Below are 21,186 nucleotides of genomic sequence, written 5' to 3' on the forward strand. Positions count from 1 at the left end.
TGTGTTTGAGTAGATGGTCAGTGTGACCGTCCTCAAAGTCCCTTTAATTTTTCAATTTGTAAAACCACCAAATATGCAATCCGTAGCTTGCTGTATTCTTGTGAACTAATGTTTTCATGAACTGGTTGTAGCCTACAAGCTGCTATGAGCTCCCACCTCTGTGCCTATCTCCAATTCAGGAAATATTGGAGGAAATACATTTTTCTTTAATTTAATTTTCGATATGTCGTTGTGTATGCTGGAGTTTAACTAATAATGGAGGATTGGGGCCACAGTGCAACAAAACAGAAACAGGATTTTGAGCTGAAAAAGCTAGTTTATGTATTTTCAATGTTTTTTACACGTGGTACACTGATGCTTGTAACAGGTATTTTGACTGTTTTTTTTTTTTTTGAAGAAGAAATGAAAAACCAATGTATTATTTCCAGTTTTCACTGCCTTTTTAAATTTATTGTCACCCAGTCACAAACATTCAGGCCTGGAAGCTGAAGAGCAGAACCAGCTCCTGGTCTTTGTGCTGCAGAGGAGCTGAGCTGGGTCTGTGTGTCACAGGGCCAGTGTCAGTGGTTGTTTGTTTGAGTAACCTCTGGGCAACCTTTCACAGCAGGCTCATTTCAGCTCATCTGGTTTCAGTCACAATCCTCTAAGTAGCTAATAACTCTGCTGCTTATTAAAATGTTATGGCTGCATGTTTAATATGTTGTGGCTACTGCTGCAGAACATCTGCCACAGTCCGAGGTAATGTGTGAGAAAAAGGGTTTTCTTGATAGCGCGGTCTCACTCTGGAGTTGACAGGTGGTGTTTTAACTGAGGACAGACAAACAGTTGAGCTACTGAGATCATCTCTGACATTTATTATGATTATTAATTTACAGACGACCTCTTTTGAGTTAATAACTGAACAATATCCCTCCTGATTTCCTAGTTTTTAGAGGAAATAGTGTCCTCTCTTTCACAAATAATGATGTGAGACATACTCAGCTGGTTCTGTTTGCACCTCATCCTTTAATTAGAAATGGTCAATATTAAAATGTCTTATTTTATCCTATTGTTCCTTAGAATAATAAAACTATGATAACAACAACACCAACTTCACACCATGGGGAGGGCTGAGACACCAGTTTTCATCAGAGAGACTGTGCATCAGTCATGTGGGCTGGGACAGTGGGACAAACCAGCCAGCAATGCTCACCCTGATATTCAGAGCTCAAAATAACCCAACAAATAAGTTGTCTCGCAGTAGGAGGAGGTCCGACTGTGTGAACCCCACACAGAGAGGCCCACAGCAGGGGTTTAAATCAGGAACCTTGTTTTTTGAAGTTAGTTTTGATGTTTAACTGTCAAAGCTAAATTTAGCACAGAACACCAGAATCTGTATGTGTATTAAATTTTTAGATTCACCATCCAAAATTACATAATTGCCATTTTTAACTTTTTGCATCTGCACTGGATTTGTCTGTGTGCTGCCCCCTTCTGTAAGTGGTCAGAATAGTAAGTTTACAAAACACACTCAGCAGGTCATCTGTCCCAAACTATAAAAAATTATTAACACAAAGAAAAAACGAACAGGTAGGCCCTGGGTTTCTTGTATGATTACAAACATAAGCTTCATGTGTTTGTTAATTAGAGACTCTACAATTATGAAACTCACGTTTTAATCTACTTTATAAAATAATATAATGTGATAACACTGCGTGAATAAAGATAACTTTGTTTAAGAATGAGAAAACAAAGGTGAAAGTAAATGGACAAAAATGTAAAATACACCGAAATGATTCTTCTGTTTCTTCACAAGTTCATCTACAAATACATTTACTGATCTTGAAATGCACAGTTTCTTCTTTTTTTTTTTTTTTTTTTTTTTTTCCATCATTGGATTTGCACTGAATCTCTACTTAAGTTTTTTTTTTTTTCCCTTTCTTATGCAACTATTTGAAAATGTTTTCTGCTGTTTTGGGTTAACACTCAATTCATTATTTTCTTCATGGTTTTTCTATTTGTTTAAATGCCTTTGTTAAACATCTAATCAAATCTATTTGATATAATGTAACAGTAATGCTGCTTTTCCCCCCTGTTATTTCATATTTTACCAGTAGATGGCAGTGTCACACCTCCTGATACGCACACCTCCTCTGTCATCAGAGCAGAAATCTGCTCCTTTTGCCAGCAGCAGTTTGTGTAAGTGATGAAATGTATGGAAACATTCAAAGCTTTATCTTCCCAGAGCTAAATATTCTACATGTGTTTATTTAAATTATTCAATATTCTGGTGAATACTGAAGTGGATCACAGAGAGCTGGACTCAGAGAGAGGTCTGTCATGGGATCTTATATTAGTTACATAAATTTGCTCCCATGCAGCAACAGTTTTATTTGAAGAGTGTAATTAAAAGTTGTAATTCTTCTTTTGACACAGTGAATATAATATGATCCATCCATTCTTATTATAGTTCCTCCACAGAGTGTAATTATAATATTAAATCACAGCTACACCTTCAGTGGGTGCAGTCTGACCTCCAGCCTCAGGACTAACACAGAGTACCTTTCACATTTACTCTGATGTGATCCTCCAGTCGGGGGATGGAGACTACACCTTTGACCCCGCTGCCGACCTCCCGTTCGGCCAGCATTCCTGCTTTGACCTCTGACCCCAGAATGCACTGAAACTCAGCCCAGAGGCTACGACCTGGTGTCCTTTACTGGGACCTCTTGAACTTTGGACACCACCCCGGTCAAAAAGTGAAACAGTTTGTCCCCGCGGAATAAAATGACCTCTCCTACCCCTCGTCCAGCAAAGGCATGAGAGAATGTTGACCCCGTGCAACCTTTCATTAGCGCTTCCTTTTATTACACCGCTTCCTCCCTGCTGCCTCGTCAGCACGTCACAGAGTGGAGCGGGGGATGGAGGGAGGGAGGGAGGGAGGGAGGGAGAGGTAAGAGAAGGGGAGAGCAAAAAGAAAGCCAAAAGAGAAAGACAGCGAGAGAGAGGCGGGGAGATAGGGATGTAAAAACGAGGGCAGCAGCAGATAGAGCCGGGGGAAGATAGATTGTCGGCATCTGCTGCGTTGACTGAAATGTCACCTTTAAATGGCTTCCCTGTCCTTGATGCTGGACCTCCCTATCTGATCCCAGCTCTCCTTGGGAGTTGTAGTTCTGATGACTTATGTAGGACACAAAACAGATCTCTTATAAAATACAGGCCTAGTTCAAGATAAGCTCTCAGGGAAAAAAAAAGGAGAAACGATTTCTCCTGCCCGCGGTGCTGCTCTGAGCTCTACTGAAATTGACCATCTGAATGTAAGGTTAAAGGTCAGCCGTGCCACGTATGAATAAGATAATTGGATTTTTTGGGCTGGCTGACACCGTGAGCTCGCCGGGTGACGCAGTAACTCTCCTCAACAAATGTAATACATTTTTTTAACCTGTTTCCTCTCCAGTGGAAGGAAATATATTTATGCTCAGAGCTGCTTTGGCGAAACAACTCATAACTCTCCTATTTTACATAAATTCTTTTTTTTTTTTTTTCAAACAACTTTTAAATTTTGCTTTCACTCCTTGCATATATCTCTCATTTATACCCCTTGTATACTCAAACTATTTCTTTATGCTTTGATGCATTTTAGGATTACTATACATTATTTTTATTTTGTTTGACCCAACCTAACTTTAAACATCGTATCTGAGTCAGTGTTGTAGTTGAGTCACCATAGCTCAAGCTGGAGTCACATCTGGTGTCTTAATGTTAGAGTCTGAGTCACCAAAGAAAAAATCTGAGTCAGACAGAGTCAAGTCCTCTATACCTGAGAAGAGTCCAGGTTAAGTCCCCAGTACCTCAGTCCAAGTCCTAGAAAAGTCCCTAGAGCAGGACACAAAAAACTCACACAGGGGAACTTTAAGTATTTATTTTTCAGACTACAAAAATATTTTGATGAAGAAGCAAAGATGGGGTTCAGGATAAGGAATGCTGTTGCTACGAACCCTGACTTCATTGCATATGTTGTAAATTTTTTATATGCAGAGTTCACCAGCAGTCCCAATTTACCCATTTAATGTTACATAACCTACCTGTGTAAGGATGCAGGTTTGTGAAGTCAAAAACAGATCACAACTTAAACATTGTGTGACCATTGTTAAAGTAATTTTAAAGTTTAATGTTCTCATTATTTAGCAGCTAGCTTATGGCAAAAGTATCAACAGTCAAAGTAGCATTAGCATTGCTATCTACTCACTTCTGTGGGTTCATCCAGGACAGATTCCTGTTTAAGTTAGACATTGTCTCTGTCTTCTCTGCAATGATTTTACATAGCAAACATGTTGCTCTGAATTTGCCTGTGTTATGACCTTATACCAGAAGAAATGATGTAAATCAAAAAAGCATTTATTGATAATAGTACTATGATATTATTAATCATATTAAGCCTGATTCCCAGAGTCCTCTTTACAGCTGTCCTCCCAGTCCTCCTCCAAGTTTTCCTCTGAGTCCTGCTGCAGCCAGAGCTCCAGGTCCGGATCTAAGGCCATGTTCACACATAGCCTTGGGCCACAAAGCATTTGGGAAACCACATATATTTTTATATGTTTACGCCTGTCATCCACATGAAGATTTTGGTTTAGTGTGGACACCGGTAAACAGAGTTTTCGGTCCTCAAACGTCACAGCTGAATGACAGGGGGGCACGGATTGCACATCTGGAAAACACAGCCAAATATGGGTCAGGCATGCCCCAAGCTGCAGATTTGTCCACTGTGTGTGGACAAAACTATTTTCCAAAACAAAGGGTGGGGGGTGGGGTACTCTCTCGTTTTTGAAAATCCCCTAGTATGTGTGAAAATGGCCTTAGTCCAGGCCATAATCCAACAAGTCACAAGTCCTATGTATCCAGATTCAAGTCGGGCTTGAATCCTGGTCCTGTACCGGAGTACTAAACACTAGTATTACAAAACTAAATGAAGAGGATAACCTCTGACAGATATTCAAAAACAGAAAAACTGAAACATTACAATATATATTGCTGAATATCAAACAGAGGAGAGAGGGATCCTCAGCTGGTGCAAAGGGAAGTTTAGTGAGTGATGTTTGAGCAGATTTAGAGCAGAATAACATTTCTCTTCCCCTTGGTGAGTAAACTGTTTTTATTCTGTTTAAAGACTGAACAGAAATTCCCTAAGAGGTTTTTTATTTCACACAACAGAATGTTCTTCAGGTTTTCAATGTAAATTTTTTGAGTACTTTGTCTCTATTTCTGTTTGCGGTAACTCGTAGTATTTCTAGTTCAAATTCTGTGACATGATTTAATCACCGAAAATTGTGAGGACTCATTACTGGCATCAAAGTAGCGTCCTGGGAGAAAATCAACCTCAGCAGAAACACACATGATTGCTGGTTATCATTCAGCAGTGAGCTTACATTCATTTTTTACCCCTCAACAACACACTGACTGGTTACAGAAATCTCTGCCAGTCCCAGAATCTGCAAACCAGGAAGGGCCAAACAGGCTGATTTTAATGTTTGTTGTTGAGTACCTATCAGCTGTTGAGTCTGCTGTCATTAGTGAACGAATGAACAAAACACTGCTTAGAAAACAGGCAGGGGACTTTCGTCAGAGTACTGAAACAAACTGAGGTAACACTTAGGTTATAAGTAACTTTTGTTTACTTGTCCTGAGTGTTTATGGGGTTTTTTGGCAGGTGTTTTTCACTCACTCACTTTAGACCCTTTGTAGTTTCTTATTATCAGCTCAAGTGAAGAAGCTCCATGAGTTTTTTTTTTTACTACACAGAAATCTTTTCTTCTATATGAGTGAAAATTTGTGAACTTGTGCCATCTCAGAGCATCGCTCGTCCTGAGCACGTTAAGCTCACAGCATGCAGGCCTTAGATATTACACCCCATCACAACCAGACTCTCGGTCTTCGCACTGCATCAGTGAAACATACACTCAGATTAAGTCATTAATATGGTTCATGTTTACCATATGCAGCTGGAGAAGTTTGAGACAAACTCTTAAATCAAGCATCGTCTTAATGATCACCAAAACCGTGGTGATCTTCCTCCAATTAGCTACCACTCAGTTTGGTTTTTTTGGAAGGTATTATACAGAAACCCGTTGTCTGAATCAGCTGTTCTTTATCCATGTCTACTGGAGCAACTGGAACACGCATTAAAAAAAAAAGGTGTTCAGGTCAAAATGGTGCATCATGTTGCCTGGTGTTGCATCATGCTGTGATGCTCTCAGGCAGCTAGGACAATCAAATTCTCATGTTGATGCTTCCAGCACACAGTGTTTCTAAACTTACATTAACTTTATAAACACCAGCATGTTGGTATCTCTCTGGACTTGTATTTAAACCATGAAATCTGGAGACAACTGAACATCAAAGGAGAGCATTATAAGAGCGATAACAACGTCCTGTCAGGAAAACATTTGAGTCCAGTCAGGACCACTCGTGTCAAGAGGGTTAATTATTAGCATGGTTGATAAATCATTTTTTGTTGAATCCGCAGTTGGTCCTTCACCTCTTATTTTCCCGATGGACATCTAACAAAAACACTGATTTTTTTTTTCTTTCTCCCGAAACACAAAGGAGAGACTTTTTTGTTTGTTTTTATTTAAGAGAATGTTGCAGTTCTTTATCTAAACATGGACCTATGTTTCATATGTAATGAGACTCTGAGGCTTGCTTTTTGTTGTTGTTATTGTCAGTCTTTACACCTCACATGTTCACATTTACTCATGTGTATCTTGCTTAAACCAGGAGCTTTGTTGAATGTTTTGGATTGCGCTCCAGAACTGTTTTGCAACAGTGTTTAGCGTTTTTTATTTATTTACTAATTTTTCTTACTTATGACTTGTATTCAACATGTATTTTAATCCAGACAGATTGGGCACCTCATAAATGGTTTTCATTCTAAGCAGTATTATTCTTTTCTTACCAGTAAAGGGTCACAAGTTCAGTGTTCTGTGCTGTAATTTACAAAAAAAGTACATCTGGATGGTTTAAAAGGAGGAATGAGGAAAGTAGGGATAAGGACCTATATCTTCAGTGCTCCTGATGCTTAAAAAGGAAGAATATATCAAAAGGAGCCTAAAAATAGAGGAGCATTTATTGTGTGTTTTGTATAAATCTCATGCAGCTAAATCCGGCCTACGGCAAGAACAGTACATCCACATCTGGAAGGTGGCAGATCCTGTTAACTGTCATTTGACATGAGACGCAGCTGACATGTGTAAGAGATATAAGTGTGTGTTTGTGTGTGTTTGTGTGTGTGTGTGTGTGTGTGTGTGTGTGTGTGTGTGTGTGTGTGTGTGTGTGTGTGTGTGTACAGACAGAGTGAGGGGAGCTGCAGCATTTTGGGGCGAAGTCAGAACCCGCTGACATTGTCTCCACGTGGTGGCTGGCCCCGGCGGGCACAGCAGAGCCACACTTGATGTCATTTCTATCTTAAATGTCACTCTCAGCGGGCCCATCACCATGGTGTACCCGGGGCTACATTCACCCTTCAACCTTACAGTAACGTAGCAAAGAGGAGAGGGCAGCCAGACCTCCTGTTTACTCCTCTTTTACGTAATGCACAGTGTCACTGTAGGTCGTTACACTCTCAGATACACTCAGAGATATCACAAGGCTCACTGGATCCTCCGTGAGCTCAGAGTGCTCTGTGGATGTGTGCTCACTGGTCCCACCGTTGGCCCTACAGTGACCTCTGATCCCCTGTGACCGAGGGGTCGCGAGGTGCCCTTTCATTCCCACTGGTGTGGTGACAGGCGGGCTAATTACCCTCACTGTGTGACTGTGAGGGCCATAAAAGGACTTAATGGCTGCAGGATGACAAAGCACTGAGACACTGTGGATTATTGAGAGCAGCATCAGTGCTGTTGTCTTCTGCATTCATTAAAGGAAAAGGTGTGGGTGGTAGTCAGACTGTCACCATATATCATAATGGCTGAGGTGTACTGTTTCTAATATCTGTGAGGTATGCAGACTGTTTTCAAACAAAGAGGTGTACATATCTGATCAGAATCAAACTTGATTTAAAAACAGCTTCAGGACAAATCATCTGATGGGAGTTGTAGCTCACTGAAATAAAGATGAATAATAAAAGACAACACTAGCTTTAAAAGCACTCAAACAAAAACAGTTATGTAATACTACACCTAAGGGATGAGATACATTAGTTTAGGTTATACATTCTTTAATGATTAGCTGAAACATGCTCTGAAAATAAATCAGAAAGCAGTGGTATGGTCATAAACAATCAACACAAAACTTATTGAAGCAACTTCACCTTAGACTCTTTGATGAAGTGACAATCATTAATTGTGTTTCTGATATTGTGACCCTTTCACCCATTTCCTCTGTATCATAACATACTTGTGTATGTTCTTGCTACTCATTGTTTCCTGTTCATAAAAACATTCACAATACCTCATAAATATTCAAAAACATCACTTAACAAGCCGCTCACCCAGAGACAGCTCGGCTCCAGCCATTCCCCCACCGCAGAAGAGGTGAATGGGTTAAGCAATATAGATAATTGATGTATTGATGGATGTCTTAATGAGTGTTTGTTTTACTTTCAGGCTTCAGTATGACTGCTAATGTTGACACAACCAGACTAACACACAATAGGATAAAATGAGCACAAAACATAAATGTTAATTTATTTTTTCTCATTTATTTTTATCACTATTATTGTTATTTTATTTTACTTTAAAGTACTGCTTTTAGTGAGATTAATTTTTTTTTTTTCTTATTTCTTAAAATTATTTTGATAAATCGCTTTGTGTAGACTAGACATGAAATTCTAACATTTCTTTACAACAGTAGATGACGTCATGAATCTGGAAAGTGAGTGTACCCCTAATGACTGAGGGCAGCTATCACTCACAACTACAGCACCGGGGGGATCAAAGATGGAGAAACACAGTGATTGTTTACCACAAAGGGGCCAAACAAGTCTTAATTTTGCTAACAAACATAATGAGGATGGGAGTTCGTCAACAACCCATTCTTGACAAGCTAAAATAATTCACGAAGATGAAAAAAAAAAAAAAAAATTAATAATAAGGTAATGATGAGATGACATTGTTAGGGGTGGGCTGTCGGACGATTAAAAATCCAATCACTTGGTTAACTTTGAAGCTCAGTGTTAGCTCTGTTATCTATCTGCAACTGACCTGTGACTAAGACCCGCCTTCAAACTCAATGAGCCAATCACAGTGCATGTAGCCACTCCCATCGTCGTCCATTGAAATGCATTACAGGAAGTCAGTTTTTGTTCAGTTTAATGACTTTTTTCTGACATCTTAAGTTTAAAAATGTTCAAAAAGAGTTCATGGGGTAGCAACTCCAAAAAAAAGTATCTTGAGAGAGATGTCTACATCTGCTCCAAGGTAAGTCAACATCGTAATAGGCAACATATTGTCACTTTGCCGGAAAGAAATATACAGTTAACATCTTGAGCGCAATTTTAAGTTAGCCTCCCGTTAGCTCCTAGCTGCGTTGTTAATTATGTCACTTTGTTGGGAGTTCATCAACCTATACTGTTGTAGGCTAGTTGTTGTATATTGGTGATTGAACATCATTGTTAGCTGCAGTCCATAGGGCTTAAACAGACGTTAGCTTCTACAGCTTAGCTTCATTAGCTAATCTGAAACAGCCAAGATAACAAAGGTTGGCTAACATTACGCTGAATGATTCAGTGTAAATACTGTATCACCAAACTAATAGAGAGACATGCTCATTAAAGATGGTGAAAAAGGCTGTAATATTTCTCTCTAATTCTGAGCCAAAAATCTAAACTTCATTGGTAATGATGATGGCAATGAGATGCAGTTTGTCACATTTGCATTAAGACCTGTTAATTTTTTCTTGTAACTGAAGCTTTTTATCAAACTCCTCAACAATAAAATTGTTTATATATCCCTCCAATGCATAGATTAGACCCTTTTGGTGTCTCCTAGATGAGATGTTATCTTCTATTTCCAAAAATCATCAATGGCCTCCTGTGAAATGTCTCCGAGTGTGACACCTGCCATAGAGCCTGTCACTGAATTTTTGTTGTTGTGATTTGTCTGTGAGTGCAAGTTCTCACTTCCTTCAAGCACCTTTCTCGTTTTCATTGATGATTTTAATCCCCCGTGTGCGGTAGCGACAAAACCAACCACCATCTACTGTGCTACTGACATCCGTTTAATATTTAAAGTCTGCTGTTTTTGCTGCTATCTTTGATATCTCTGTGTCTTCAGCTGAATTTATGCTAGTTTCTGTTATACACATTTAGTCAAATGTTCCGTCCAGTGTGTGCCGGTGCAGTTGCATTTAAGGACTGTATTGTGTCCATAGCACTTTTATTTGAAGCTAGAGGGTACAAATAGAGCCACAGTGGCTATGGAAAGATTTTTGTCTTTTTAGGACATAATGGGGGTTAATCTCTCAAATATCAGCACAAACGTATTCGTCTGTTCAGTCAACATCTGTCCCTGGCTGTCACGAGCTGAAGGAGTCTACTCCTCACTGTAACGCTCAACAGCAGATCAGATGGGTTTGCGTGTTTTCATTTTGTGACTTAAAGCCTGTGTGTTTCAGCTGCACGACTCAGCCACCACTTTATCAAAGGCACAATAATGAAACGCTTCCTTACATCTAAATATAGACAGCAATGAAAGTGGTGTCAAAAACAAACACAAAAAAAGATAATCCATTTGTGACCCATTTCTTTCCCTGTGTGAGCTCCATTGTTTAGAATAATAATAATAAAAAAAATCTCTCCCCAGGCACGTAAATATCTACAAAGCTCTGTCGCTGACAAAGGCTGTGCTGCTTTGGGACCGTGAGGAAATTAGGACTCCTGAGTGAGAGGCTTGTTCAACAACCAACTCCCTCCTCTTTTTTTTCACTTAAAAAAAAAAAAGGGCAGGAACTGACGCTTGTTATAACGCCGGTGTGATCCCACTTCTAATTTTGAGATTCCCACCCCTACAAGAGCATCCAAGTGTGAGGCGGGGAGCATTAGAGCTGCCTCTGCGATCGTGCCCTGACACAGGAAGGACGCTGTAACCATGTGTGTTTTCTAATAGGATCGCAGAATAAACCTGTTTTCTGGTCAGCAATTAGCCGTTGCTTTGGCTCGGTGTAAATGAGGAAAAGCTGCAGAGAAGAGGCTTTAGCTGCCAGGAGAGGGTGGGGAGGACATGGACAGGATCTCAAATTAAGTCCTGGAATTTTATTTTTTTATAACACTGTGTCTTCTATCGAGACCACCACAGATACCCTCTCTGCACCTTTTGCGTCCTCCACATGTAAATAATTAGATCAATAAGATGTGAAAAACTGTAGGACTTTGAGCGTCAAACCAGTTCCCCTTAATTGTACAGAAAAAATATGGACAACATTTTAGCTCTCCAAGAGTGAAGCAAAATCAATTTCATGTCTAAGTGTTCACTATTTTTGTCTTGATTTATTATTTTATACCACAAAGAAGAGAAGAAGAGTGATGCTCTGTTGATGAATGTAGTTCCTTCGGTGCTGAGAGAAGAAGCCTATAACAGCATAACTAAGAGTTGGTCCAAGCCTGAATCCACTCTAAGCTTGAACAAAAGGAAAGTTTTAAGTCTACTTTTCAAAGTAAAGAGAGTGTTTGGACCTCAGCTGGTATATAATTGCAAAGACGAGCTTGATAACTGAAGGTTTGACCTCCCATACTACTTTTAAAGACTCTTGCTATGACGAGCAGATCTCTTTGATGATGTCAGCGGATCTTTTTAGGTTATTGGAAGGGTTTTGCATTTCATTCTTTATGGGCTGCCAATGCACAGACTACTGTAGGAAAGATGTGATCTTTCCTAATTCTAGATATGAGAATGAGCTGCGGCATCTTGGACTAGTTATAAAGTCTTTAGAGAGTTATTAGTGCAGTCTGATGAAAGGGAGTCATAGCTATCCAACCTTGAGATAAGAAATTCATGGACTAGCGTTCTTGCATCATACTGAGACAGGATGTGTCCTGTGAATTCTGTGATGTTGCAAAGGTGACAAAAGCCTGTCCTTGGAACGTGCTGTATGTGGGTGATGAAGGACAAACCCTCATCAAATACATCTCCTTGACTGCCAAACACTGAGCTGGATGCCCAGCTGATGCCACCCAGGGCAGTTATATCATTAGAAAATGTGTCCCTGAAGAGTTTGGAGCCATTAACAATAACTTCCGTCTTCCCTCATGGTAAAGGAGCATAAATGTTTGTTGATCCCTGTCTTTATGTTCTAAAGAAATGCTTAGTTTTCTTCAACGTGTTGGAGACTTATCAGCTGTTTGGGTCTGAAGACTCTGAGACCCCTTTTACATCAAAAGAATCAGATGCTCGTTCAGTGACAGTGCTTGCGCTCAGTTGGTTTTAATCATGTTCTTCATAAGAACCGGTTTGCTTTTCTGTCAGCAAGGAGCAAAGTTGGAGCTACGTCATCCTGTCACTGCATACTGTAACAGACTTGGTGGGTTGTTGGTGTCACATAATGGAGATGTGTTGCTGTTAAGATGAGGTTCTATGTGTTTGAGAATTACAAGGCCCAAGTGAATGTATCACAGACAATGGGTGTTCAGCAGCCATTGTCTGTGTGTTGTGTGTTTTTCTGCTTGAAGTTATGGGACACACAGTATGTTACAGTAGAACTGTAGTTACAGCCAGCAGTAACCAGTGTTGAGTTTTCCAACATTGGTTACACCTTGATTATGTCTCAGGCTGTCTTTTGCAGACGCTACAATACATAGCTGTTTACCTGAGGACACTTGCACCAATTCTAACAAAATAACAGGCACATGCTGGGCAGCTCTTTTTAAGAAGAGCTGTGTTCTCCTGTTGAACATTGGTCACGATAACCCCACCCCTGGCTCCTCACATAGTTGGTGCTTCACTTGGACCTAGCTAAGAGTTGGTTCTTGATCACCAGTTTTTAGCCTCTGGAGCCAGTGCTTCGTCGGTGGAGACACAGAGAACTGTTGCTAATCCAGGAAGTAGTCTGGAACTAGAGCTAGCACCTGCTCTGTCCAAAAGAGGTATCAGGGACACAAAATATCAACCAAAGAAAAAAGAAAAAAGGCTGGCTTTGATGAGCTTATCATATGTTGTTTACCATGAACATAAGAGAACACCATTATGGAGTTTGTAGAGGAGCAAGACTTAAAGACAAAAATTAGAGGGATTGGATCCCGGGTAAGGACACTTAATGTCCCAGGAATCCCGATAAATGATTTTTTTTGTGTGTTTGTGTGTGTGTGTGTGTGTGTGTGTGTGTGTGTGTGTGTGTGTGTGTGTGTGTGTGTGTGTGTGTGTGTGTGTGTGTGTGTGTGTGTGTGTGTGTGTTTTCAGCTAAGCCAAAAGCTCTATGTGTTCCTCAACCCCAAGATGAAACTTTTTGTATATTATAATTATTAGCGTATGATTAGTTGCGTCTGTGACTAATCTTCTGAAAAAAAGCAACCCTAAAACTAATATTTGACTCAACCCCCTAATTAAACATGATGAAGTAAACCATTAAATGATTACCTCAACCATTTTGAAAAGGGCATTCTTCTGAAATAATTAACAATCTGAATTGTATTTAACAAAATATTTCTTTTGGAGTAGGCTTATTTTTCTTTTTTTTGCAAAAACACAGCCTTAAGTTTAGCCTAAGTTGATTTTTATGGCTGTTAAGATTGAGAGATGTATCATTTAAAGTTAACATAAGACGTCTACTGCGTAAGCGAGCCTGTGTATTACTGTAACTACAGTTAAGCACCGCAGCCTGTATTGACATTACTGTAATACTATAATAGAGTGGGAATTTGTTAGGTTAGCGCCACAGGACCTTTCTGACCCAAAGTAGACTAGCGGCTAATACTCACCTTTTCACCCAACACCACTTGTGTACCAACTTTCTTCAACTTTTAGAGGCTAGTCCAGAAAACCAGAAACTGTCCTTGATGACAAGAAATAAGTTAAGGATCCAAGCACACAGCTCAAAAGTCACCTGTCGAGGACCTCACTTTAAATACACAAACTATTCCTTTAACCTGTTCAAATTGATAAACGTCATCTAAACTAACTTAATGCGATTCCTGTGATGCTAATTAGATGTTTGAGTCTTTGTAACAGGGTGTGAAGGTCAGCTCTGTCAGGTGACTGTTTATCACTTAGTGTCTGCTAACCTCTCACTCCTCTCTCAGTTCCCGGCCTCCTCGTCTAAAAACAACATGGAGGAGGACATTGTGCCAAATTTCAGGCTTTAAAGCAGCCGTGCATCCATAAGGGACAAAGTCACTGTGTCCACTCCTGTAACAACCCTCTAGTTTTCCGTGTGTTCTCCCGTCTCGTGCTCTCCTTCATGTGATGGCGTGTTATCAAATGTGTTTGCTGGCTTTGTGTTTTCTTCAGCGGTTATGCTGCTGGCAGCGAGGAAATCAAACACCTTGCTCTCATGGCAAACCACAGAACACTGAGCCCCCCCTCCTCTTCCTCCCCGACTCGCTCTGAACCACAGTGCTGACTGTCAGAAGCACTCAGACGAAACACAGGATTATGACTACAGAGTAAAGTGGTGTGGAGGATTATTTCAACATTTGGCTCTGCGAGAAGGAGTTTCAAAGAGACTCCATCTTTACGGTGATGATGCTGCAGTTAGAGGAGGAAGAAAAGCTTTTCAATCACTACACCAACAAGGACATTGCCTTAAAGGCTGGTGGCAGCTGCGCGGATGTGATGTATGTCACTTGTAGGGTGTGTTGGATGGAGGTTGTTCATAAAAGTGAAGGTGGTGTGCATAGAGAGGCCTCGGGGGCAGGTGATGTGCGCCTGTGATGCCACCTGACATCTTCCTCAGAGGTGTTTCAGGCAACAAATAGCAGGTCTGTCTGCTGTCAGCCTGCAGGCCACCTGGGGGGTCAGCCATGACACTCTGCGCTTTGACAGCACCTCCCACCCCCTCCACGTTCACAGTCCAGGGCCAGGCCGGAGCCCCAGAATGCACCGGGAGCCGTCACGGAGGATGAAGAGTGACGCCGCTGAGGAAGGGAGAGAAATCCCTCTCTCCTTAAGGTGCAACGAAAGGTCAGGAGCCGGTATCACTGGGAGAATTACTCACCGCGCTGCCTACCTTGACATCAACGGAGAGCCGAGCTGCGGGGAGTGAGAGGGAGCGAGACGAGAGGGGAGAACAGGTGGAGGGCTGGAGCGGCGGCAGATAGGCGGAGAGGGAGTAATGAGTCGGAGGGGGGAGGACGGGATGACAGGGTCAGGGGGAGGTGGAGAGGCAGGTTGAGGTAATGGGCTATAGGGAGCGTGTATGTGTGTCCTGATGTTTGAATCTCTGTGTGTGTGCAAAGGCGGAGGAAGAGGAGGTGGGGGGGCTGCTGAAGACGTCTTGCCCTTGCAGCACTTCATCACATTCAGTTTTTTATCCACGCTTCCTGAACTTCCACTGCCTTTTCCGCTCCAGTTGGCCCTCAGCGGACAATGCGATCAGAGTGTCCCTCCATGTGCATTATGCAAGCATGTTCCGCTCCGTAGTTAGGATGTCAATGGTGCGTGCACCTCCCCAAGGTCAACACCCTAATGAGAAATCTGCAGGGACAACAGTAATTATCAAATAACTAAATGCAAAGCCAGACAAAGTGTGATAATTACTCCTGAGCCCGCAGCTGATAAAAGCTTTGATTGCATCCTTTACTTCAGCTTCAAAGAGACTCCTTCCCTCCAAAAACGTCCTCCTCACCGATTTGGAGGATGTCAGATTCTGGTTTCAGTCAAGGCCTGCCACATTTGAATTCTGGGACCATCTGCTTCTTCATACATCCTCTCTAATAGCTTTCTTTTTCCATCAGGGCTGTCTCACTATCTGACATAATGTAGTTATGCACGAGACATTCACTCAATATTCAACAATGCGCTCCCTGTGACTGCTGCTGCTGCGTGTGGCTGCGTGGCGTTCTTTCAACCTGCCCACACATAACAAGAATTTAAGCACATGAGCACTCTGCGTTTGACTGCTCCACACTCCGAAAAGCACGGAGGAGAGTTGAGTGCAGGATTGAGATTGATCAGTGCTGAGACAGTGACTGTGCCGCTCGCTGAGTGTTTCTGATTTTTTAAGGTCACCCTCACGAGAACCAAAAGGGCACATCAATTTCGAAGCCCTCATGAGGAGGCGCAGCGTCTCCTCCTCCATCACTCAGCCCCCTGTGGAGAAACGACATCTGAAGGTGCACTTGATTTGTGTGAAACTCGCTGCCGTGCATGAGCGGAATAAAAAATAAACAGACACACAACCTGGGTAAACAGATGGATGGTGCCTCAACATGTGGTGCGAGACGGCTTTCACGAAACACGTAACAACTGGAAGACAACTGATTAGAGCCTGGCAGTTGTCAAAAACAATATGGTGCTCTGTTAGTCACACTTATCTCCAAACAGCAGCGTGTTTTATTCATTTTGGGGAAAGTAATCTTGGATATAAAGATGTGACAAACACTTGGTTTTGTTCACCAATTTATTCCAAAGTTTTCTCTCAGATTTGTCCTTTAGAAAGTTCCAAAGAAAATCCTGAAGCAGAACCATGTTCCTTCACAGAGGCATTGTTCACACCTGTACTCTGAAACTGATGGATACTTTCCTACAGCAAAAGGTTCACTGAATGCTGGAAAAAGAAAAAAAAAATCAGGCAGAGAGTTAAACTCGAATCAGACAGAATTAAAAGGAGCAGGAGAAGGAAATCAGTTAATTCAAATATCTAAATATGAATTCACATGCTGACTTGCGTCTGTAACGAGTCATGCAAGTAGTGTTAAATTATAAACTACACAACAAAGACACAGTACTACAAACAGAAATGCTGTTTCCATCAGATTTGGGGAGAGATGAAAATTTCAGGCCCCAAAGAGTAATTTTCAAGATACAAAGGTCATCGAGAGCTCAAGCTGAAGCACAGGCAGTGATGTGGACCGTAAAATGCTTCAGATTTCCTTAAGATTTTATCCTACAGATGTTTTTACTCTTTTTTTGTTTTTTTTTGTTTTGTTTTTGTTTTTTTCTTTTTGTTATTTTTTTTGTAATCTATTAGAGCAGGCACCAGAATCATATATCACAATGTCATCGTTTCTGGACATCAGATGCCAAATTTCATACTTGAATAGCATAAATAAGGAGAAGCTCAGAGACTGGATGTAGTCTTCACGATGTCAGTCATCTTTTTCTGAGGCACTTGCTGTGTTCCAGATTTCTCTAAGGACACATAAAGTGCACTTCGCTCACCCTGCACTTATTACAACAGTGCATGAATTTGTACAGGGTAGTGTGAATCAAACACTGTGACTTCGCACATACTGGAAACTACAATCATATTTCACAACTGTTCACAGGTTTTCTTCTGCTTTTCATTGATTACATCCATCAACCATGATTTGATCCGTTCCCACCCCTTGCTCTATGTAGCCATGATGGTGATCATTGGGTGTGAAAAGTTTCCAGCATTCCACACTCAACTTTTTGACTAGGGATGGGTACCAGATTAGGTACTTTTATAGGTACTGACCAACTTCTATCAAAAGTACCGGGTACCGATTCACATAAAATCAAACGGTACCAAGTTTAGGTACCTAAAGGCATCCTTGTGACTGTGAGGGAGTGAAAGAGTAGGCAATTTCCTACACTGAACATGAACACAGCATTGCAAGTTTATACACTGAAGAACAAATAGGCTAAATTGAAAAGAAAAATCATGTTTTATCATTAAACAAATTAATATATTCTTTACCACATAAACACAAAAAAAAGTAACAAAATTTGGTACCATTGAGTACTGGTATCGATTGCCAGGTACCGGGCATCGGGACCGTATCGTTTCAAGTGTGAAAGGTACCCATGCCTATTCCTGACCGTTTTAAGGTCACCAGCTGAAAGATCAAAGTGCACTGTATTTTTTATACTGTCAGTGTGAACCCACTCATGCACTCAAAATAGTGAGTGTAAGTGCAGAAGCGCATGATTTTGAGACACAGAAGGAGTTTTGAAGCTAATCATAGGTGGGGGCCATATTGGAAATGAAGTGGGCTTTGAGCCTCCTCACCAACAGCTGTAGGTCGCTCACCTGTCAATCAGGTGAGCTGGGCCTCTGATTAGGCAAACTCAACTGCTGGGTTATAAAAAAAAAAAATGCAGCTCCTGTAAAGTGTGTAACATCAGAGAGATTAGCTATTTAGATGGGAGACATGTTTTTTTCCAGACTGTAAAACATATTCATTTCTGCATTTTTTTTTTTCTTTTTTCTTTTGGCCTGGTGTGTGTTGGGTTTCTGATACTTCTGGAGCCAGCCTCAAGCTGACACTTGACAAAGAGATTTTAGTATTTCACTTGAGAGGGAAACTAAGGATTTCATGAGTACTAAAGAAAATCATTGATTCTGTGACACTGGCCGTTTAGCTGTTGTGCTCTATGCCCCGGCCAGGCTGAAACTGGAAAGAAACCTGGTGGAAGTCAGGTGATCCCCAGCTATGACCCAAATGTTGCTGTTAAGAGTAAGGCTGTCAAAATGTATGCAATAATTCAAATTGCTCTCAGCGCCACTGACTTATTGGCACGCGATTAATGCAAACGCATTCTTTGTATGACCTTCGGCCCGCCCCATAGGTTGGGAAATTTAGGAATTGGTGTTGCACTGACATAACATTGTGGCTGACAAGAGGAAATGAGTAAAGACGGTGTTTTGAAAGGGAAATTCAGCTCCTAAGCTCTGCCAGATGGCTCACTGGCCATCCAGACTGTGCCGTGCTCAAGCACGATTGCCCCCCACAGCGTTGTTCCCGTGCTGGAGAGTACACCCACGGTCATACTACGCCAATATAAACCATTAGCAGGTATCACACACAGGCATGGCTCGCCTACGTCATTGTGAAGCGTTTGTTTACCTGAAGCGTGATCTCATCAGAGTCAGCACAATGAGACACAGAGAACACTGCTACAACTTTAGGGACTTTTTGACTGATGTTAAGTTGTTTTGGTCCAACACAGCCCTCTGACACCCCGCTACTGTTCCAAATGATTGTCAAGAGGTGCGCTCATGGAAATCATACGTCATGGATCATACGCGATCTCTGCACAGTTGTGCTTGTGACCAAAAGTGTACCGTGCTGAGACCCACCATTTAGTGCTTGAGCACGGCACACTTTCGGTCACACTGGCCAAACAAGCTGGACTTCAGGGTTGAAGCATGCTTAAGCATGGTACAGTTTACCAGTGTGACCACGTCCTCAATTTCCACTTGCTGGCCAAGCATACTGGGGCTGCAGGGAGTTACATTGCGTGGGAAAAAAATATTAACTTTTTTTTTTTTTTTTTGACCAAAAGTACTTGTTGTAAACAGGCTGTTTAGTTTAAAAACTTGATTTTTTTTTTTTAATTGTATGATCAATTTAAGATTAATCACCAGTTAGCTATGAACAAGTATACAAATAATTGCAGTTAATTAGTTTAATTGATTGACAGCCCTAGTTTAGAGCATTCAGATTAAAGAGCATTCATCCATATTTAAAGCTTGTATCAATATGAACAGGTCCAGAATTGAACAAAATGCAACAAGCAACAAATGAGCATGAAAATATCAGTTCCAAATTTGTGTTTGTGTTTGCTTTCCAGTGTTCATAGATTTCCGCTTACCTTGAAAACCTTTAATGAGCGTCAGACTTTTCTTGTGAATGTTGTGATTAGGTTTAAAGCAGACGTCTCTTTCCTTGTAACAGCTGGGGGTTGAGGCTAATTATTATTTTACTTTGTAGAATATCATTAATAGCTCAAATCAGAGTGCAACCAGTGAAAAGTAGTAAAACAAAGTGATGTCAAAGACAAATGAAAACAAATGTTCTTAATGTGTTTGTGTTAGTTTTCTCTAGCTTTCACATAGTCTACATTTTTGGATATTGTAGTAAAAAACAAAAGTCGTAGTTTCAAGTTTAACTCTAACTGGCAGAGTGCTCACAGTCAGAGTTCAGAGGAACAACTTCAGCTGCTCGAAGCTAAATGGTGATGATTTCCTCATTCTATAAAAAGAAAAAAGAAAAAAAGGAACTTGAACAAGCATTAAAACTCAAATACTGAGAACCAGCGGTCTCTGCAAATAAAGCTCTGAGTGTAAGTGAAGTTAAAATTGAAATGAATAATTAAATAAAGAGTAATTGGCCTCGACATGACCTCCCCTCCTCTCAAAAACAAAAGGTCAAAGAGAGTGTGAAGCAGCTCGACATCAACATCCAATAATGCACTTCTGGAAACAGAGCAAGGACAAAAACAATGAGGCGTTCATCCCCGAGACAGCTTCAGGGAACAGCAGCGAGTGGGAGGAGAGTGAAAGATAACATCACAAAAAAAAAAAAAGGAAAACAGACAAGGAGAGAGAGAAGGAGGGAGAGAGCAGGAGGAGGAGGAGGAGGAGGAGAGTCATCAGAGATCAGGGTGACCCTGTGCCACTCAGGAACATGTTCTGCCTATAAGCTAACTGAGGAGCTGAAAGTTTGCCACTGAGTAATCTCTCGGCTGTCAACATCCTGGAGACTCGGCCTTGACTGTGACCATGTTTCTGCGGCGCGGGGCCACGGCGCTCTCACAGCTCCGCCTGACATGGCTCAAACATGTCCAGAAAAAATGCACAGCAAGGTTCCCCTGAGCTGTAGGAGAGAAACGTTATCTACTTTCTTTAAAACCTTCAACAGCGAGACATGAGTAGAGACACCACGGGCACATGAGGAATCACAGAAGAGGTTGTGAAGCTGTGGGTGTCTGTCTTTGATCTATGCCTGTTTTAATGGAGCCTAACTACCATCAAAGCTAAACAAACTCTCAGCTTAGACTTAGTGAGCCCGATGAAGATGTGTTTAACAGAGCAGACACGCCTGTGCTCAAAGGGACTTAAAAATGATGATAATTAGGCCTCAGCTCAGTTTGTCCTCAATAAATGATCATCCAACCAGAGCGAGACTTTACAAACAATAAAACACCAGCTGGATGCAGCAAGAGCACGATAACACAGAGTCTGAAACATGTAAGAGCACAACTTTCAACAACGAGCAGTCAGAAGAGACGTGTTGAAGTCTGATTGGAGAGACTGATTTTACAGCGTCTGGTTTTGTTTTTCATTCTACACGATAAACTGTGTTCACCCTTTTAC

The sequence above is a fragment of the Halichoeres trimaculatus genome, unplaced genomic scaffold, assembly GCF_033239565.1.
Source record: "Halichoeres trimaculatus isolate MK-OKI-2021-1 unplaced genomic scaffold, fHalTri1.1 fHalTri1_scaffold_6, whole genome shotgun sequence".
Taxonomy (NCBI): domain Eukaryota; kingdom Metazoa; phylum Chordata; class Actinopteri; order Labriformes; family Labridae; genus Halichoeres; species Halichoeres trimaculatus.